Source organism: Camelus bactrianus, chromosome 29, assembly GCF_048773025.1.
Source record: "Camelus bactrianus isolate YW-2024 breed Bactrian camel chromosome 29, ASM4877302v1, whole genome shotgun sequence".
Lineage (NCBI taxonomy): Eukaryota > Metazoa > Chordata > Mammalia > Artiodactyla > Camelidae > Camelus > Camelus bactrianus.
Genome location: NC_133567.1, coordinates 28,059,506 through 28,082,392, shown reverse-complemented (window position 1 = coordinate 28,082,392; position 22,887 = coordinate 28,059,506).

Genomic DNA, 22,887 nt, shown 5'->3' with positions numbered 1-22,887 from the left:
CAGACAGACATATAAATAGGCAGACACACTAGCCTCTTCCTCCATTTAGCAACAGCCATAAATCCTAACCTCCTCCTCCTCATACATTATATAGGTACACATATACATTTATAGTCAGGCAGAAAGAACAACACACGCACACACACACACACACACACACACACACTAGTCTCCTCCTCTTCCTGAAATAGGTAGATAGGTACATAAACACACAAACCTCTTCCTGCAACAGAGAGACAAATAAAATGACACACTAGCCTGCAGGTATGCCTCCTGTAGGTAGATAAGAAGATAGAAAGATAGATTGATAGATAGATAGAAAGATAGATAGATAGATGGATAGATAGATAGATACATAGATACATAGATAGGTAGGAAGGTAGTTAGGTACATAGTTATACACGTAGATAGTTCTACGGGCCAAGAGAGAGACATAATAGTGGCCTCCACCTCCGTTAGATAAACAGACAGACACACACATACTCTAGCCTATCCCACCCTCCAATAGATAGGCAGTCAGGCAGGCTGTCAGACAGCCAGACACACTTCAGGCAGGGTGCGGTCTGGACCCGGGTTTTGGTGGCTGCGAAAGGGGTCTAGGGTGCCCCTCGAGAGCCCGAGGATATTCTCCCATATCCCAAGCTGCCTTGCCTGGGGACGGCCTCCGCACCCCCATGTTCTCCGCATTTAAGTCTTTGCCATCAACCTGCTCCAGGGAGGGGCGTGGTGAGTTCAGGGGTAGAGGTCGCCAGCATAGGCGGAGGCGGCACAGCAGTAAAGGGGGATGCCACGGCGAGTTGGTCATTTTCCTCCCATCTCTCCCTCTCCTGGCCTCGGGGCGACCTCTGCTACACCAGGTATGCGGGATTTAAGTCTCTTTTTCAGCATGGTCCTGGGATGCTGGTGAGGTGAGTTCAGGGGAAAGGGATGTCACGGGGAGCGGACTGCCTCCGGTGAGCCGATCAGTTTGCTCCCATCTCCACAAGGGCCTGGTCTGGGCGTGGGGGGGCCTTTCCTTCCCCAGGTACATTGTATACATGTTTCCAGGTCAGCCTGCGCCCCTGAGGCGGTGCGGTGCGGTCAGGGGCTGCATTGAGGAGTCGTGGCTGACCCACCGAGTCCGTGTATTTGCTCCAATCTCTTCCTTGGCCGGTCCTGGCTTCGGTCTCTGCTATCTGAGGTACACGAAGTGCACATCTCTGTGTTTTCTGGCTCCCGGTAGGCGGGTGCGGGGTGGTCACGGGGCGGGTCAGGGGCGGGGCGGTGGCGGCTACATAGACAGCTGAAGCGGGTTCGCTGGCTGCCAAGGCACGCCTGTGGATTTCCATCCAGTGTCCCCCTCAGCCTGCAATGGGGGTGCCCTCTGCTGCTTCAGGGTGACAACTGGCATCCCTCCAAGTGGGTCTAGTACTGGGAGGCTTCCCCCATTAGACAGACAGACAGACATATAAATACACAGACACACTAGCCTCTTCCTGCATTTAGCAACAGCCATAAATCTAATCTTCTCTTCCTCATACATTTTATAGGTAGACAAATACATACATAGTCAGACAGAAAGAACCACACACGCACACACGCACACACACACACACTAATCTCCTTCTCTTCTTGAAATAGCTAGATAGGTACATAGACAAACAAAACTCGTCCTGCAACAGACAGACTAATAAAAAGACACACTAGCCTGCTGCTATGCCTCCTGTAGGCAGATAAGAAGATAGATAGAAAGATAGATAGATAGATAGATAGATAGATAGATAGATAGATAGATAGATAGATAGTTAGATAGATAGATAGTTAGGTAGGTAGAAAGGTAGGTACATAGTTATAAAGTTAGATAGTTCTGCGGGCCGAGAGAGAGACAATCTAGTCGCCTCTTCCTACGTTAGATAAACAGACACACACACACATAGTCTAGCCTCTGCCATCCTCCAATAGTTAGGCAGTCAGGCAGGCTGTCAGACAGAGAGACAAACTATAGGCAGGGTGCTGTCCGGACACGGGGTTTGGCGGCCGCGACAGGGGACTAGGGTGAACCTCGAGAGCCAGAGGATTTCTTCCCTTGTCCCAGGCTGCCTTGCCTGGGGACTGCCTCCGCTCCCCCAGGTTCACGGCATTTAAGGCCTTGAGATCAGCCTGCTCAGGGAGGGGCGTGGTGAGGTCAGGGGAAGAGGTCAGCAGCCCAGGAGGTGGCTGCACAGCAGTAAAGGGGGATGCCAAGGCGAGTTGGTCATTTTCCTCCCATCTCCCCCTCTCCTGTCCTCGGGGCGGCCTCTGCTAGCCCAGGTTTGCGGGATTTAAGTCTCCTTCTCAGTATGGTCCTGGGATGCTGGTGGGGTGAGTTCATGGACAGGGATGTCGCGGGGAGCGGACGGCCTCGGGTGAGCCGATCAGTTTGCTCCCATCTCCACAAGGTGTTGGTCTGGGGTTTGGGGGCCTCTCCTTCGCCAGGTTCATTGTATGCATGTTTGCAGGTCAGCCTGCGCCCCTGAGGCGGTGCGGTGCGGTGCGGTCAGGGGCTGCACTGGGGAGTCGTGGCTGACCCACCGAGCCCGTGTATTTGCTCCAATCTCTTCCTTGGCCGGTCCTGGCTTCGGTCTCTGCTATCTGAGGTACACGAAGTGCACATCTCTGTGTTTTCTGGCTCCCGGTAGGCGGGTGCGGGGTGGTCACGGGGCGGGGAAGGGGCGGGCCTTGGCGGCTACACAGAGGGCAGAAGAGGGGTTCGCAGGCTACCAAGGCACTCCTGTGGATTTCCATCCAGTGTCCCCCTCAGCCTGCAATGGGGGCGCCCTCTGCTGCTTCAGGGTGGCAAGTGACATCCCTCCAGGTGGGTCGAGTAGTGTGCGGCTTCCACCATTAGACAGACAGACAGACATATAAATAGGCAGACACACTAGCCTCTTCCTCCATTTAGCAACAGCCATAAATCCTAACCTCCTCCTCCTCATACATTATATAGGTACACATATACATTTATAGTCAGGCAGAAAGAACAACACACGCACACACACACACACACACACACACACTAGTCTCCTCCTCTTCCTGAAATAGGTAGATAGGTACATAAACACACAAACCTCTTCCTGCAACAGAGAGACAAATAAAATGACACACTAGCCTGCAGGTATGCCTCCTGTAGGTAGATAAGAAGATAGAAAGATAGATTGATAGATAGATAGAAAGATAGATAGATAGATGGATAGATAGATAGATACATAGATACATAGATAGGTAGGAAGGTAGTTAGGTACATAGTTATACACGTAGATAGTTCTACGGGCCAAGAGAGAGACATAATAGTGGCCTCCACCTCCGTTAGATAAACAGACAGACACACACATACTCTAGCCTATCCCACCCTCCAATAGATAGGCAGTCAGGCAGGCTGTCAGACAGCCAGACACACTTCAGGCAGGGTGCGGTCTGGACCCGGGTTTTGGTGGCTGCGAAAGGGGTCTAGGGTGCCCCTCGAGAGCCCGAGGATATTCTCCCATATCCCAAGCTGCCTTGCCTGGGGACGGCCTCCGCACCCCCATGTTCTCCGCATTTAAGTCTTTGCCATCAACCTGCTCCAGGGAGGGGCGTGGTGAGTTCAGGGGTAGAGGTCGCCAGCATAGGCGGAGGCGGCACAGCAGTAAAGGGGGATGCCACGGCGAGTTGGTCATTTTCCTCCCATCTCTCCCTCTCCTGGCCTCGGGGCGACCTCTGCTACACCAGGTATGCGGGATTTAAGTCTCTTTTTCAGCATGGTCCTGGGATGCTGGTGAGGTGAGTTCAGGGGAAAGGGATGTCACGGGGAGCGGACTGCCTCCGGTGAGCCGATCAGTTTGCTCCCATCTCCACAAGGGCCTGGTCTGGGCGTGGGGGGGCCTTTCCTTCCCCAGGTACATTGTATACATGTTTCCAGGTCAGCCTGCGCCCCTGAGGCGGTGCGGTGCGGTCAGGGGCTGCATTGAGGAGTCGTGGCTGACCCACCGAGTCCGTGTATTTGCTCCAATCTCTTCCTTGGCCGGTCCTGGCTTCGGTCTCTGCTATCTGAGGTACACGAAGTGCACATCTCTGTGTTTTCTGGCTCCCGGTAGGCGGGTGCGGGGTGGTCACGGGGCGGGTCAGGGGCGGGGCGGTGGCGGCTACATAGACAGCTGAAGCGGGTTCGCTGGCTGCCAAGGCACGCCTGTGGATTTCCATCCAGTGTCCCCCTCAGCCTGCAATGGGGGTGCCCTCTGCTGCTTCAGGGTGACAACTGGCATCCCTCCAAGTGGGTCTAGTACTGGGAGGCTTCCCCCATTAGACAGACAGACAGACATATAAATACACAGACACACTAGCCTCTTCCTGCATTTAGCAACAGCCATAAATCTAATCTTCTCTTCCTCATACATTTTATAGGTAGACAAATACATACATAGTCAGACAGAAAGAACCACACACGCACACACGCACACACACACACACTAATCTCCTTCTCTTCTTGAAATAGCTAGATAGGTACATAGACAAACAAAACTCGTCCTGCAACAGACAGACTAATAAAAAGACACACTAGCCTGCTGCTATGCCTCCTGTAGGCAGATAAGAAGATAGATAGAAAGATAGATAGATAGATAGATAGATAGATAGATAGATAGATAGATAGATAGTTAGATAGATAGATAGTTAGGTAGGTAGAAAGGTAGGTACATAGTTATAAAGTTAGATAGTTCTGCGGGCCGAGAGAGAGACAATCTAGTCGCCTCTTCCTACGTTAGATAAACAGACACACACACACATAGTCTAGCCTCTGCCATCCTCCAATAGTTAGGCAGTCAGGCAGGCTGTCAGACAGAGAGACAAACTATAGGCAGGGTGCTGTCCGGACACGGGGTTTGGCGGCCGCGACAGGGGACTAGGGTGAACCTCGAGAGCCAGAGGATTTCTTCCCTTGTCCCAGGCTGCCTTGCCTGGGGACTGCCTCCGCTCCCCCAGGTTCACGGCATTTAAGGCCTTGAGATCAGCCTGCTCAGGGAGGGGCGTGGTGAGGTCAGGGGAAGAGGTCAGCAGCCCAGGAGGTGGCTGCACAGCAGTAAAGGGGGATGCCAAGGCGAGTTGGTCATTTTCCTCCCATCTCCCCCTCTCCTGTCCTCGGGGCGGCCTCTGCTAGCCCAGGTTTGCGGGATTTAAGTCTCCTTCTCAGTATGGTCCTGGGATGCTGGTGGGGTGAGTTCATGGACAGGGATGTCGCGGGGAGCGGACGGCCTCGGGTGAGCCGATCAGTTTGCTCCCATCTCCACAAGGTGTTGGTCTGGGGTTTGGGGGCCTCTCCTTCGCCAGGTTCATTGTATGCATGTTTGCAGGTCAGCCTGCGCCCCTGAGGCGGTGCGGTGCGGTGCGGTCAGGGGCTGCACTGGGGAGTCGTGGCTGACCCACCGAGCCCGTGTATTTGCTCCAATCTCTTCCTTGGCCGGTCCTGGCTTCGGTCTCTGCTATCTGAGGTACACGAAGTGCACATCTCTGTGTTTTCTGGCTCCCGGTAGGCGGGTGCGGGGTGGTCACGGGGCGGGGAAGGGGCGGGCCTTGGCGGCTACACAGAGGGCAGAAGAGGGGTTCGCAGGCTACCAAGGCACTCCTGTGGATTTCCATCCAGTGTCCCCCTCAGCCTGCAATGGGGGCGCCCTCTGCTGCTTCAGGGTGGCAAGTGACATCCCTCCAGGTGGGTCGAGTAGTGTGCGGCTTCCTCCATTAGACAGACAGACAGACATATAAATAGGCAGACACACTAGCCTCTTCCTCCATTTAGCAACAGCCATAAATCCTAACCTCCTCCTCCTCATACATTATATAGGTACACATATACATTTATAGTCAGGCAGAAAGAACAACACACGCACACACACACACACACACACACACACTAGTCTCCTCCTCTTCCTGAAATAGGTAGATAGGTACATAAACACACAAACCTCTTCCTGCAACAGAGAGACAAATAAAATGACACACTAGCCTGCAGGTATGCCTCCTGTAGGTAGATAAGAAGATAGAAAGATAGATTGATAGATAGATAGAAAGATAGATAGATAGATGGATAGATAGATAGATACATAGATACATAGATAGGTAGGAAGGTAGTTAGGTACATAGTTATACACGTAGATAGTTCTACGGGCCAAGAGAGAGACATAATAGTGGCCTCCACCTCCGTTAGATAAATAGACAGACACACACATACTCTAGCCTATCCCACCCTCCAATAGATAGGCAGTCAGGCAGGCTGTCAGACAGCCAGACACACTTCAGGCAGGGTGCGGTCTGGACCCGGGTTTTGGTGGCTGCGAAAGGGGACTAGGGTGCCCCTCGAGAGCCCGAGGATATTCTCCCATATCCCAAGCTGCCTTGCCTGGGGACGGCCTCCGCACCCCCATGTTCTCCGCATTTAAGTCTTTGCCATCAACCTGCTCCAGGGAGGGGCGTGGTGAGTTCAGGGGTAGAGGTCGCCAGCATAGGCGGAGGCGGCACAGCAGTAAAGGGGGATGCCACGGCGAGTTGGTCATTTTCCTCCCATCTCTCCCTCTCCTGGCCTCGGGGCGACCTCTGCTACACCAGGTATGCGGGATTTAAGTCTCTTTTTCAGCATGGTCCTGGGATGCTGGTGAGGTGAGTTCAGGGGAAAGGGATGTCACGGGGAGCGGACTGCCTCCGGTGAGCCGATCAGTTTCTCCCATCTCCACAAGGGCCTGGTCTGGGCGTGGGGGGGGCCTTTCCTTCCCCAGGTACATTGTATACATGCTTCCAGGTCAGCCTGCGCCCCTGAGGCGGTGCGGTGCGGTCAGGGGCTGCATTGAGGAGTCGTGGCTGACCCACCGAGTCCGTGTATTTGCTCCAATCTCTTCCTTGGCCGGTCCTGGCTTCGGTCTCTGCTATCTGAGGTACACGAAGTGCACATCTCTGTGTTTTCTGGCTCCCGGTAGGCGGGTGCGGGGTGGTCACGGGGCGGGTCAGGGGCGGGGCGGTGGCGGCTACATAGACAGCTGAAGCGGGTTCGCTGGCTGCCAAGGCACGCCTGTGGATTTCCATCCAGTGTCCCCCTCAGCCTGCAATGGGGGTGCCCTCTGCTGCTTCAGGGTGACAACTGGCATCCCTCCAAGTGGGTCTAGTACTGTGAGGCTTCCTCCATTAGACACACAGACAGACATATAAATACACAGACACACTAGCCTCTTCCTGCATTTAGCAACAGCCATAAATCTAATCTTCTCTTCCTCATACATTTTATAGGTAGACAAATCCATACATAGTCAGACAGAAAGAACCACACACGCACACACGCACACACACACACACTAATATCCTCCTCTTCCTGAAATAGCTAGATAGGTACATAGACAAACAAAACTCGTCCTGCAAAAGACAGACTAATAAAAAGACACACTAGCCTTTTTCTATGCCTCTTGTAGTTAGATAAGATAGATAGATAGAAAGATACATAGATAGATAGATAGATAGATAGATAGATAGATAGATAGATAGATAGATAGATAGTTAGATAGATAGTTAGGTAGGTAGATAGGTAGGTACATAGTTATAAAGTTAGATAGTTCTGCGGGCCCAGAGAGAGACATACTAGTGGCCTCCTCCTACGTTAGATAAACAGACACACACACACATAGTCTAGCCTATGCCATCCTCCATTAGATAGGCAGTCAGGCAGGCTGTCAGACAGAGAGAGAAACTACAGTCATGGTGCTGTCCGGACACGGGGTGTGGCGGCCGCGACAGGGGACTAGGGTGAACCTCGCAAGCCAGAGGATATCTTCCCTTGTCCCAGGCTGTCTTGCCTGGGGACTGCCTCCACTCCCCCAGGTTCACGGCATTTAAGGCTTTGAGATCAGCCTGCTCCAGGGAGGGGCTTGGTGAAGTCAGGGGAAGAGGTCAGCAGCATAGGAGGAGGCGGCACAGCAGTAAAGGGAGATGCCAAGGCGAGTTGGTCATTTTCCTCCCATCTCCCCCTCTCCTGTCCTCGGGGCGGCCTCTGCTACCCCAGGATTGCGGGATTTAAGTCTCCTTCTCATCACGGTCCTGGGATGCTTGTGGGGTGAGTTCATGGACAGGGATGTCGTTGGGAATGGACGGCCTCGGGTGAGCCGATCAGTTTGCTTCCATCTCGACAAGGGCTTGGTCTGGGGGTTGGGCGCCTCTCCTTCGCAAGGTTCATTGTATGCATGTTTGCAGATCACCCTGCGCCCCTGAGGCGGTGCGGTGCGGTCAGGGGCTGCACTGGGGAGTAGTGGCTGACCCACCGAGCCCGTGTATTTGCTCCAATCTCTTCCTTGGCCGGTCCTGGCTTCGGTCTCTGCTATCTGAGGTACACGAATTGCACATCTCTGTGTTTTCAGGCTCCCGGTAGGCGGGTGCGGGGTGGTCACGGGGCGGGAAGGGCAGGCCGTGGCGGCTACACAGAGGGCGGAAGAGGGGTTCGCAGGCTACCAAGGCACTCCTGTGGATTTCCATCCAGTGTCCCCCTCAGCCTGCAAAGGGGGCGCCCTCTGCTGCTTCAGGGTGGCAAGTGACATCCCTCCAGGTGGGTCGAGTAGTGTGCGGCTTCCTCCATTAGACAGACAGACAGACATATAAATAGGCAGACACACTAGCCTCTTCCTCCATTTAGCAACAGCCATAAATCCTAACCTCCTCCTCCTCATACATTATATAGGTACACATATACATTTATAGTCAGGCAGAAAGAACAACACACGCACACACACACACACACACACACACACACTAGTCTCCTCCTCTTCCTGAAATAGGTAGATAGGTACATAAACACACAAACCTCTTCCTGCAACAGAGAGACAAATAAAATGACACACTAGCCTGCAGGTATGCCTCCTGTAGGTAGATAAGAAGATAGAAAGATAGATTGATAGATAGATAGAAAGATAGATAGATAGATGGATAGATAGATAGATACATAGATACATAGATAGGTAGGAAGTTAGTTAGGTACATAGTTATACACGTAGATAGTTCTACGGGCCAAGAGAGAGACATAATAGTGGCCTCCACCTCCGTTAGATAAACAGACAGACACACACATACTCTAGCCTATCCCACCCTCCAATAGATAGGCAGTCAGGCAGGCTGTCAGACAGCCAGACACACTTCAGGCAGGGTGCGGTCTGGACCCGGGTTTTGGTGGCTGCGAAAGGGGTCTAGGGTGCCCCTCGAGAGCCCGAGGATATTCTCCCATATCCCAAGCTGCCTTGCCTGGGGACGGCCTCCGCACCCCCATGTTCTCCGCATTTAAGTCTTTGCCATCAACCTGCTCCAGGGAGGGGCGTGGTGAGTTCAGGGGTAGAGGTCGCCAGCATAGGCGGAGGCGGCACAGCAGTAAAGGGGGATGCCACGGCGAGTTGGTCATTTTCCTCCCATCTCTCCCTCTCCTGGCCTCGGGGCGACCTCTGCTACACCAGGTATGCGGGATTTAAGTCTCTTTTTCAGCATGGTCCTGGGATGCTGGTGAGGTGAGTTCAGGGGAAAGGGATGTCACGGGGAGCGGACTGCCTCCGGTGAGCCGATCAGTTTGCTCCCATCTCCACAAGGGCCTGGTCTGGGCGTGGGGGGGCCTTTCCTTCCCCAGGTACATTGTATACATGTTTCCAGGTCAGCCTGCGCCCCTGAGGCGGTGCGGTGCGGTCAGGGGCTGCATTGAGGAGTCGTGGCTGACCCACCGAGTCCGTGTATTTGCTCCAATCTCTTCCTTGGCCGGTCCTGGCTTCGGTCTCTGCTATCTGAGGTACACGAAGTGCACATCTCTGTGTTTTCTGGCTCCCGGTAGGCGGGTGCGGGGTGGTCACGGGGCGGGTCAGGGGCGGGGCGGTGGCGGCTACATAGACAGCTGAAGCGGGTTCGCTGGCTGCCAAGGCACGCCTGTGGATTTCCATCCAGTGTCCCCCTCAGCCTGCAATGGGGGTGCCCTCTGCTGCTTCAGGGTGACAACTGGCATCCCTCCAAGTGGGTCTAGTACTGGGAGGCTTCCCCCATTAGACAGACAGACAGACATATAAATACACAGACACACTAGCCTCTTCCTGCATTTAGCAACAGCCATAAATCTAATCTTCTCTTCCTCATACATTTTATAGGTAGACAAATACATACATAGTCAGACAGAAAGAACCACACACGCACACACGCACACACACACACACTAATCTCCTTCTCTTCTTGAAATAGCTAGATAGGTACATAGACAAACAAAACTCGTCCTGCAACAGACAGACTAATAAAAAGACACACTAGCCTGCTGCTATGCCTCCTGTAGGCAGATAAGAAGATAGATAGAAAGATAGATAGATAGATAGATAGATAGATAGATAGATAGATAGATAGATAGATAGTTTGATAGATAGATAGTTAGGTAGGTAGAAAGGTAGCTAGATAGTTACAAAGTTAGATAGTTCTGCGGGCCGAGAGAGAGACAATCTAGTCGCCTCTTCCTACGTTAGATAAACAGACACACACACACACATAGTCTAGCCTCTGCCATCCTCCAATAGTTAGGCAGTCAGGCAGGCTGTCAGACAGAGAGACAAACTATAGGCAGGGTGCTGTCCGGACACGGGGTTTGGCGGCCGCGACAGGGGACTAGGGTGAACCACGAGAGCCAGAGGATTTCTTCCCTTGTCCCAGGCTGCCTTGCCTGGGGACTGCCTCCGCTCCCCCAGGTTCACGGCATTTAAGGCCTTGAGATCAGCCTGCTCAGGGAGGGGCGTGGTGAGGTCAGGGGAAGAGGTCAGCAGCCCAGGAGGTGGCTGCACAGCAGTAAAGGGGGATGCCAAGGCGAGTTGGTCATTTTCCTCCCATCTCCCCCTCTCCTGTCCTCGGGGCGGCCTCTGCTAGCCCAGGTTTGCGGGATTTAAGTCTCCTTCTCAGTATGGTCCTGGGATGCTGGTGGGGTGAGTTCATGGACAGGGATGTCGCGGGGAGCGGACGGCCTCGGGTGAGCCGATCAGTTTGCTCCCATCTCCACAAGGTGTTGGTCTGGGGTTTGGGGGCCTCTCCTTCGCCAGGTTCATTGTATGCATGTTTGCAGGTCAGCCTGCGCCCCTGAGGCGGTGCGGTGCGGTGCGGTCAGGGGCTGCACTGGGGAGTCGTGGCTGACCCACCGAGCCCGTGTATTTGCTCCAATCTCTTCCTTGGCCGGTCCTGGCTTCGGTCTCTGCTATCTGAGGTACACGAAGTGCACATCTCTGTGTTTTCTGGCTCCCGGTAGGCGGGTGCGGGGTGGTCACGGGGCGGGGAAGGGGCGGGCCTTGGCGGCTACACAGAGGGCAGAAGAGGGGTTCGCAGGCTACCAAGGCACTCCTGTGGATTTCCATCCAGTGTCCCCCTCAGCCTGCAATGGGGGCGCCCTCTGCTGCTTCAGGGTGGCAAGTGACATCCCTCCAGGTGGGTCGAGTAGTGTGCGGCTTCCTCCATTAGACAGACAGACAGACATATAAATAGGCAGACACACTAGCCTCTTCCTCCATTTAGCAACAGCCATAAATCCTAACCTCCTCCTCCTCATACATTATATAGGTACACATATACATTTATAGTCAGGCAGAAAGAACAACACACGCACACACACACACACACACACACACACTAGTCTCCTCCTCTTCCTGAAATAGGTAGATAGGTACATAAACACACAAACCTCTTCCTGCAACAGAGAGACAAATAAAATGACACACTAGCCTGCAGGTATGCCTCCTGTAGGTAGATAAGAAGATAGAAAGATAGATTGATAGATAGATAGAAAGATAGATAGATAGATGGATAGATAGATAGATACATAGATACATAGATAGGTAGGAAGGTAGTTAGGTACATAGTTATACACGTAGATAGTTCTACGGGCCAAGAGAGAGACATAATAGTGGCCTCCACCTCCGTTAGATAAACAGACAGACACACACATACTCTAGCCTATCCCACCCTCCAATAGATAGGCAGTCAGGCAGGCTGTCAGACAGCCAGACACACTTCAGGCAGGGTGCGGTCTGGACCCGGGTTTTGGTGGCTGCGAAAGGGGTCTAGGGTGCCCCTCGAGAGCCCGAGGATATTCTCCCATATCCCAAGCTGCCTTGCCTGGGGACGGCCTCCGCACCCCCATGTTCTCCGCATTTAAGTCTTTGCCATCAACCTGCTCCAGGGAGGGGCGTGGTGAGTTCAGGGGTAGAGGTCGCCAGCATAGGCGGAGGCGGCACAGCAGTAAAGGGGGATGCCACGGCGAGTTGGTCATTTTCCTCCCATCTCTCCCTCTCCTGGCCTCGGGGCGACCTCTGCTACACCAGGTATGCGGGATTTAAGTCTCTTTTTCAGCATGGTCCTGGGATGCTGGTGAGGTGAGTTCAGGGGAAAGGGATGTCACGGGGAGCGGACTGCCTCCGGTGAGCCGATCAGTTTGCTCCCATCTCCACAAGGGCCTGGTCTGGGCGTGGGGGGGCCTTTCCTTCCCCAGGTACATTGTATACATGTTTCCAGGTCAGCCTGCGCCCCTGAGGCGGTGCGGTGCGGTCAGGGGCTGCATTGAGGAGTCGTGGCTGACCCACCGAGTCCGTGTATTTGCTCCAATCTCTTCCTTGGCCGGTCCTGGCTTCGGTCTCTGCTATCTGAGGTACACGAAGTGCACATCTCTGTGTTTTCTGGCTCCCGGTAGGCGGGTGCGGGGTGGTCACGGGGCGGGTCAGGGGCGGGGCGGTGGCGGCTACATAGACAGCTGAAGCGGGTTCGCTGGCTGCCAAGGCACGCCTGTGGATTTCCATCCAGTGTCCCCCTCAGCCTGCAATGGGGGTGCCCTCTGCTGCTTCAGGGTGACAACTGGCATCCCTCCAAGTGGGTCTAGTACTGGGAGGCTTCCCCCATTAGACAGACAGACAGACATATAAATACACAGACACACTAGCCTCTTCCTGCATTTAGCAACAGCCATAAATCTAATCTTCTCTTCCTCATACATTTTATAGGTAGACAAATACATACATAGTCAGACAGAAAGAACCACACACGCACACACGCACACACACACACACTAATCTCCTTCTCTTCTTGAAATAGCTAGATAGGTACATAGACAAACAAAACTCGTCCTGCAACAGACAGACTAATAAAAAGACACACTAGCCTGCTGCTATGCCTCCTGTAGGCAGATAAGAAGATAGATAGAAAGATAGATAGATAGATAGATAGATAGATAGATAGATAGATAGATAGATAGATAGATAGTTAGATAGATAGATAGTTAGGTAGGTAGAAAGGTAGGTACATAGTTATAAAGTTAGATAGTTCTGCGGGCCGAGAGAGAGACAATCTAGTCGCCTCTTCCTACGTTAGATAAACAGACACACACACACATAGTCTAGCCTCTGCCATCCTCCAATAGTTAGGCAGTCAGGCAGGCTGTCAGACAGAGAGACAAACTATAGGCAGGGTGCTGTCCGGACACGGGGTTTGGCGGCCGCGACAGGGGACTAGGGTGAACCTCGAGAGCCAGAGGATTTCTTCCCTTGTCCCAGGCTGCCTTGCCTGGGGACTGCCTCCGCTCCCCCAGGTTCACGGCATTTAAGGCCTTGAGATCAGCCTGCTCAGGGAGGGGCGTGGTGAGGTCAGGGGAAGAGGTCAGCAGCCCAGGAGGTGGCTGCACAGCAGTAAAGGGGGATGCCAAGGCGAGTTGGTCATTTTCCTCCCATCTCCCCCTCTCCTGTCCTCGGGGCGGCCTCTGCTAGCCCAGGTTTGCGGGATTTAAGTCTCCTTCTCAGTATGGTCCTGGGATGCTGGTGGGGTGAGTTCATGGACAGGGATGTCGCGGGGAGCGGACGGCCTCGGGTGAGCCGATCAGTTTGCTCCCATCTCCACAAGGTGTTGGTCTGGGGTTTGGGGGCCTCTCCTTCGCCAGGTTCATTGTATGCATGTTTGCAGGTCAGCCTGCGCCCCTGAGGCGGTGCGGTGCGGTGCGGTCAGGGGCTGCACTGGGGAGTCGTGGCTGACCCACCGAGCCCGTGTATTTGCTCCAATCTCTTCCTTGGCCGGTCCTGGCTTCGGTCTCTGCTATCTGAGGTACACGAAGTGCACATCTCTGTGTTTTCTGGCTCCCGGTAGGCGGGTGCGGGGTGGTCACGGGGCGGGGAAGGGGCGGGCCTTGGCGGCTACACAGAGGGCAGAAGAGGGGTTCGCAGGCTACCAAGGCACTCCTGTGGATTTCCATCCAGTGTCCCCCTCAGCCTGCAATGGGGGCGCCCTCTGCTGCTTCAGGGTGGCAAGTGACATCCCTCCAGGTGGGTCGAGTAGTGTGCGGCTTCCTCCATTAGACAGACAGACAGACATATAAATAGGCAGACACACTAGCCTCTTCCTCCATTTAGCAACAGCCATAAATCCTAACCTCCTCCTCCTCATACATTATATAGGTACACATATACATTTATAGTCAGGCAGAAAGAACAACACACGCACACACACACACACACACACACACACTAGTCTCCTCCTCTTCCTGAAATAGGTAGATAGGTACATAAACACACAAACCTCTTCCTGCAACAGAGAGACAAATAAAATGACACACTAGCCTGCAGGTATGCCTCCTGTAGGTAGATAAGAAGATAGAAAGATAGATTGATAGATAGATAGAAAGATAGATAGATAGATGGATAGATAGATAGATACATAGATACATAGATAGGTAGGAAGGTAGTTAGGTACATAGTTATACACGTAGATAGTTCTACGGGCCAAGAGAGAGACATAATAGTGGCCTCCACCTCCGTTAGATAAATAGACAGACACACACATACTCTAGCCTATCCCACCCTCCAATAGATAGGCAGTCAGGCAGGCTGTCAGACAGCCAGACACACTTCAGGCAGGGTGCGGTCTGGACCCGGGTTTTGGTGGCTGCGAAAGGGGACTAGGGTGCCCCTCGAGATCCCGAGGATATTCTCCCATATCCCAAGCTGCCTTGCCTGGGGACGGCCTCCGCACCCCCATGTTCTCCGCATTTAAGTCTTTGCCATCAACCTGCTCCAGGGAGGGGCGTGGTGAGTTCAGGGGTAGAGGTCGCCAGCATAGGCGGAGGCGGCACAGCAGTAAAGGGGGATGCCACGGCGAGTTGGTCATTTTCCTCCCATCTCTCCCTCTCCTGGCCTCGGGGCGACCTCTGCTACACCAGGTATGCGGGATTTAAGTCTCTTTTTCAGCATGGTCCTGGGATGCTGGTGAGGTGAGTTCAGGGGAAAGGGATGTCACGGGGAGCGGACTGCCTCCGGTGAGCCGATCAGTTTCTCCCATCTCCACAAGGGCCTGGTCTGGGCGTGGGGGGGGCCTTTCCTTCCCCAGGTACATTGTATACATGCTTCCAGGTCAGCCTGCGCCCCTGAGGCGGTGCGGTGCGGTCAGGGGCTGCATTGAGGAGTCGTGGCTGACCCACCGAGTCCGTGTATTTGCTCCAATCTCTTCCTTGGCCGGTCCTGGCTTCGGTCTCTGCTATCTGAGGTACACGAAGTGCACATCTCTGTGTTTTCTGGCTCCCGGTAGGCGGGTGCGGGGTGGTCACGGGGCGGGTCAGGGGCGGGGCGGTGGCGGCTACATAGACAGCTGAAGCGGGTTCGCTGGCTGCCAAGGCACGCCTGTGGATTTCCATCCAGTGTCCCCCTCAGCCTGCAATGGGGGTGCCCTCTGCTGCTTCAGGGTGACAACTGGCATCCCTCCAAGTGGGTCTAGTACTGTGAGGCTTCCTCCATTAGACACACAGACAGACATATAAATACACAGACACACTAGCCTCTTCCTGCATTTAGCAACAGCCATAAATCTAATCTTCTCTTCCTCATACATTTTATAGGTAGACAAATCCATACATAGTCAGACAGAAAGAACCACACACGCACACACGCACACACACACACACTAATATCCTCCTCTTCCTGAAATAGCTAGATAGGTACATAGACAAACAAAACTCGTCCTGCAAAAGACAGACTAATAAAAAGACACACTAGCCTTTTTCTATGCCTCTTGTAGTTAGATAAGATAGATAGATAGAAAGATACATAGATAGATAGATAGATAGATAGATAGATAGATAGATAGATAGATAGATAGATAGAGAGTTAGATAGATAGTTAGGTAGGTAGATAGGTAGGTACATAGTTATAAAGTTAGATAGTTCTGCGGGCCCAGAGCGAGACATACTAGTGGCCTCCTCCTACGTTAGATAAACAGACACACACACACATAGTCTAGCCTATGCCATCCTCCATTAGATAGGCAGTCAGGCAGGCTGTCAGACAGAGAGAGAAACTACAGTCATGGTGCTGTCCGGACACGGGGTGTGGCGGCCGCGACAGGGGACTAGGGTGAACCTCGCAAGCCAGAGGATATCTTCCCTTGTCCCAGGCTGTCTTGCCTGGGGACTGCCTCCACTCCCCCAGGTTCACGGCATTTAAGGCTTTGAGATCAGCCTGCTCCAGGGAGGGGCTTGGTGAAGTCAGGGGAAGAGGTCAGCAGCATAGGAGGAGGCGGCACAGCAGTAAAGGGAGATGCCAAGGCGAGTTGGTCATTTTCCTCCCATCTCCCCCTCTCCTGTCCTCGGGGCGGCCTCTGCTACCCCAGGATTGCGGGATTTAAGTCTCCTTCTCATCACGGTCCTGGGATGCTTGTGGGGTGAGTTCATGGACAGGGATGTCGTTGGGAATGGACGGCCTCGGGTGAGCCGATCAGTTTGCTTCCATCTCGACAAGGGCTTGGTCTGGGGGTTGGGCGCCTCTCCTTCGCAAGGTTCATTGTATGCATGTTTGCAGATCACCCTGCGCCCCTGAGGCGGTGCGGTGCGGTCAGGGGCTGCACTGGGGAGTAGTGGCTGACCCACCGAGCCCGTGTATTTGCTCCAATCTCTTCCTTGGCCGGTCCTGGCTTCGGTCTCTGCTATCTGAGGTACACGAATTGCACATCTCTGTGTTTTCAGGCTCCCGGTAGGCGGGTGCGGGGTGGTCACGGGGCGGGAAGGGCAGGCCGTGGCGGCTACACAGAGGGCGGAAGAGGGGTTCGCAGGCTACCAAGGCACTCCTGTGGATTTCCATCCAGTGTCCCCCTCAGCCTGCAAAGGGGGCGCCCTCTGCTGCTTCAGGGTGGCAAGTGACATCCCTCCAGGTGGGTCGAGTAGTGTGCGGCTTCCTCCATTAGACAGACAGACAGACATATAAATAGGCAGACACACTAGCCTCTTCCTCCATTTAGCAACAGCCATAAATCCTAACCTCCTCCTCCTCATACATTATATAGGTACACATATACATTTATAGTCAGGCAGAAAGAACAACACACGCACACACACACACACACACACACACACACTAGTCTCCTCCTCTTCCTGAAATAGGTAGATAGGTACATAAACACACAAACCTCTTCCTGCAACAGAGAGACAAATAAAATGACACACTAGCCTGCAGGTATGCCTCCTGTAGGTAGATAAGAAGATAGAAAGATAGATTGATAGATAGATAGAAAGATAGATAGATAGATGGATAGATAGATAGATACATAGATACATAGATAGGTAGGAAGGTAGTTAGGTACATAGTTATACACGTAGATAGTTCTACGGGCCAAGAGAGAGACATAATAGTGGCCTCCACCTCCGTTAGATAAACAGACAGACACACACATACTCTAGCCTATCCCACCCTCCAATAGATAGGCAGTCAGGCAGGCTGTCAGACAGCCAGACACACTTCAGGCAGGGTGCGGTCTGGACCCGGGTTTTGGTGGCTGCGAAAGGGGTCTAGGGTGCCCCTCGAGAGCCCGAGGATATTCTCCCATATCCCAAGCTGCCTTGCCTGGGGACGGCCTCCGCACCCCCATGTTCTCCGCATTTAAGTCTTTGCCATCAACCTGCTCCAGGGAGGGGCGTGGTGAGTTCAGGGGTAGAGGTCGCCAGCATAGGCGGAGGCGGCACAGCAGTAAAGGGGGATGCCACGGCGAGTTGGTCATTTTCCTCCCATCTCTCCCTCTCCTGGCCTCGGGGCGACCTCTGCTACACCAGGTATGCGGGATTTAAGTCTCTTTTTCAGCATGGTCCTGGGATGCTGGTGAGGTGAGTTCAGGGGAAAGGGATGTCACGGGGAGCGGACTGCCTCCGGTGAGCCGATCAGTTTGCTCCCATCTCCACAAGGGCCTGGTCTGGGCGTGGGGGGGCCTTTCCTTCCCCAGGTACATTGTATACATGTTTCCAGGTCAGCCTGCGCCCCTGAGGCGGTGCGGTGCGGTCAGGGGCTGCATTGAGGAGTCGTGGCTGACCCACCGAGTCCGTGTATTTGCTCCAATCTCTTCCTTGGCCGGTCCTGGCTTCGGTCTCTGCTATCTGAGGTACACGAAGTGCACATCTCTGTGTTTTCTGGCTCCCGGTAGGCGGGTGCGGGGTGGTCACGGGGCGGGTCAGGGGCGGGGCGGTGGCGGCTACATAGACAGCTGAAGCGGGTTCGCTGGCTGCCAAGGCACGCCTGTGGATTTCCATCCAGTGTCCCCCTCAGCCTGCAATGGGGGTGCCCTCTGCTGCTTCAGGGTGACAACTGGCATCCCTCCAAGTGGGTCTAGTACTGGGAGGCTTCCCCCATTAGACAGACAGACAGACATATAAATACACAGACACACTAGCCTCTTCCTGCATTTAGCAACAGCCATAAATCTAATCTTCTCTTCCTCATACATTTTATAGGTAGACAAATACATACATAGTCAGACAGAAAGAACCACACACGCACACACGCACACACACACACACTAATCTCCTTCTCTTCTTGAAATAGCTAGATAGGTACATAGACAAACAAAACTCGTCCTGCAACAGACAGACTAATAAAAAGACACACTAGCCTGCTGCTATGCCTCCTGTAGGCAGATAAGAAGATAGATAGAAAGATAGATAGATAGATAGATAGATAGATAGATAGATAGATAGATAGATAGATAGTTAGATAGATAGATAGTTAGGTAGGTAGAAAGGTAGGTACATAGTTATAAAGTTAGATAGTTCTGCGGGCCGAGAGAGAGACAATCTAGTCGCCTCTTCCTACGTTAGATAAACAGACACACACACACATAGTCTAGCCTCTGCCATCCTCCAATAGTTAGGCAGTCAGGCAGGCTGTCAGACAGAGAGACAAACTATAGGCAGGGTGCTGTCCGGACACGGGGTTTGGCGGCCGCGACAGGGGACTAGGGTGAACCTCGAGAGCCAGAGGATTTCTTCCCTTGTCCCAGGCTGCCTTGCCTGGGGACTGCCTCCGCTCCCCCAGGTTCACGGCATTTAAGGCCTTGAGATCAGCCTGCTCAGGGAGGGGCGTGGTGAGGTCAGGGGAAGAGGTCAGCAGCCCAGGAGGTGGCTGCACAGCAGTAAAGGGGGATGCCAAGGCGAGTTGGTCATTTTCCTCCCATCTCCCCCTCTCCTGTCCTCGGGGCGGCCTCTGCTAGCCCAGGTTTGCGGGATTTAAGTCTCCTTCTCAGTATGGTCCTGGGATGCTGGTGGGGTGAGTTCATGGACAGGGATGTCGCGGGGAGCGGACGGCCTCGGGTGAGCCGATCAGTTTGCTCCCATCTCCACAAGGTGTTGGTCTGGGGTTTGGGGGCCTCTCCTTCGCCAGGTTCATTGTATGCATGTTTGCAGGTCAGCCTGCGCCCCTGAGGCGGTGCGGTGCGGTGCGGTCAGGGGCTGCACTGGGGAGTCGTGGCTGACCCACCGAGCCCGTGTATTTGCTCCAATCTCTTCCTTGGCCGGTCCTGGCTTCGGTCTCTGCTATCTGAGGTACACGAAGTGCACATCTCTGTGTTTTCTGGCTCCCGGTAGGCGGGTGCGGGGTGGTCACGGGGCGGGGAAGGGGCGGGCCTTGGCGGCTACACAGAGGGCAGAAGAGGGGTTCGCAGGCTACCAAGGCACTCCTGTGGATTTCCATCCAGTGTCCCCCTCAGCCTGCAATGGGGGCGCCCTCTGCTGCTTCAGGGTGGCAAGTGACATCCCTCCAGGTGGGTCGAGTAGTGTGCGGCTTCCACCATTAGACAGACAGACAGACATATAAATAGGCAGACACACTAGCCTCTTCCTCCATTTAGCAACAGCCATAAATCCTAACCTCCTCCTCCTCATACATTATATAGGTACACATATACATTTATAGTCAGGCAGAAAGAACAACACACGCACACACACACACACACACACACACACTAGTCTCCTCCTCTTCCTGAAATAGGTAGATAGGTACATAAACACACAAACCTCTTCCTGCAACAGAGAGACAAATAAAATGACACACTAGCCTGCAGGTATGCCTCCTGTAGGTAGATAAGAAGATAGAAAGATAGATTGATAGATAGATAGAAAGATAGATAGATAGATGGATAGATAGATAGATACATAGATACATAGATAGGTAGGAAGGTAGTTAGGTACATAGTTATACACGTAGATAGTTCTACGGGCCAAGAGAGAGACATAATAGTGGCCTCCACCTCCGTTAGATAAACAGACAGACACACACATACTCTAGCCTATCCCACCCTCCAATAGATAGGCAGTCAGGCAGGCTGTCAGACAGCCAGACACACTTCAGGCAGGGTGCGGTCTGGACCCGGGTTTTGGTGGCTGCGAAAGGGGTCTAGGGTGCCCCTCGAGAGCCCGAGGATATTCTCCCATATCCCAAGCTGCCTTGCCTGGGGACGGCCTCCGCACCCCCATGTTCTCCGCATTTAAGTCTTTGCCATCAACCTGCTCCAGGGAGGGGCGTGGTGAGTTCAGGGGTAGAGGTCGCCAGCATAGGCGGAGGCGGCACAGCAGTAAAGGGGGATGCCACGGCGAGTTGGTCATTTTCCTCCCATCTCTCCCTCTCCTGGCCTCGGGGCGACCTCTGCTACACCAGGTATGCGGGATTTAAGTCTCTTTTTCAGCATGGTCCTGGGATGCTGGTGAGGTGAGTTCAGGGGAAAGGGATGTCACGGGGAGCGGACTGCCTCCGGTGAGCCGATCAGTTTGCTCCCATCTCCACAAGGGCCTGGTCTGGGCGTGGGGGGGCCTTTCCTTCCCCAGGTACATTGTATACATGTTTCCAGGTCAGCCTGCGCCCCTGAGGCGGTGCGGTGCGGTCAGGGGCTGCATTGAGGAGTCGTGGCTGACCCACCGAGTCCGTGTATTTGCTCCAATCTCTTCCTTGGCCGGTCCTGGCTTCGGTCTCTGCTATCTGAGGTACACGAAGTGCACATCTCTGTGTTTTCTGGCTCCCGGTAGGCGGGTGCGGGGTGGTCACGGGGCGGGTCAGGGGCGGGGCGGTGGCGGCTACATAGACAGCTGAAGCGGGTTCGCTGGCTGCCAAGGCACGCCTGTGGATTTCCATCCAGTGTCCCCCTCAGCCTGCAATGGGGGTGCCCTCTGCTGCTTCAGGGTGACAACTGGCATCCCTCCAAGTGGGTCTAGTACTGGGAGGCTTCCCCCATTAGACAGACAGACAGACATATAAATACACAGACACACTAGCCTCTTCCTGCATTTAGCAACAGCCATAAATCTAATCTTCTCTTCCTCATACATTTTATAGGTAGACAAATACATACATAGTCAGACAGAAAGAACCACACACGCACACACGCACACACACACACACTAATCTCCTTCTCTTCTTGAAATAGCTAGATAGGTACATAGACAAACAAAACTCGTCCTGCAACAGACAGACTAATAAAAAGACACACTAGCCTGCTGCTATGCCTCCTGTAGGCAGATAAGAAGATAGATAGAAAGATAGATAGATAGATAGATAGATAGATAGATAGATAGATAGATAGATAGATAGTTAGATAGATAGATAGTTAGGTAGGTAGAAAGGTAGGTACATAGTTATAAAGTTAGATAGTTCTGCGGGCCGAGAGAGAGACAATCTAGTCGCCTCTTCCTACGTTAGATAAACAGACACACACACACATAGTCTAGCCTCTGCCATCCTCCAATAGTTAGGCAGTCAGGCAGGCTGTCAGACAGAGAGACAAACTATAGGCAGGGTGCTGTCCGGACACGGGGTTTGGCGGCCGCGACAGGGGACTAGGGTGAACCTCGAGAGCCAGAGGATTTCTTCCCTTGTCCCAGGCTGCCTTGCCTGGGGACTGCCTCCGCTCCCCCAGGTTCACGGCATTTAAGGCCTTGAGATCAGCCTGCTCAGGGAGGGGCGTGGTGAGGTCAGGGGAAGAGGTCAGCAGCCCAGGAGGTGGCTGCACAGCAGTAAAGGGGGATGCCAAGGCGAGTTGGTCATTTTCCTCCCATCTCCCCCTCTCCTGTCCTCGGGGCGGCCTCTGCTAGCCCAGGTTTGCGGGATTTAAGTCTCCTTCTCAGTATGGTCCTGGGATGCTGGTGGGGTGAGTTCATGGACAGGGATGTCGCGGGGAGCGGACGGCCTCGGGTGAGCCGATCAGTTTGCTCCCATCTCCACAAGGTGTTGGTCTGGGGTTTGGGGGCCTCTCCTTCGCCAGGTTCATTGTATGCATGTTTGCAGGTCAGCCTGCGCCCCTGAGGCGGTGCGGTGCGGTGCGGTCAGGGGCTGCACTGGGGAGTCGTGGCTGACCCACCGAGCCCGTGTATTTGCTCCAATCTCTTCCTTGGCCGGTCCTGGCTTCGGTCTCTGCTATCTGAGGTACACGAAGTGCACATCTCTGTGTTTTCTGGCTCCCGGTAGGCGGGTGCGGGGTGGTCACGGGGCGGGGAAGGGGCGGGCCTTGGCGGCTACACAGAGGGCAGAAGAGGGGTTCGCAGGCTACCAAGGCACTCCTGTGGATTTCCATCCAGTGTCCCCCTCAGCCTGCAATGGGGGCGCC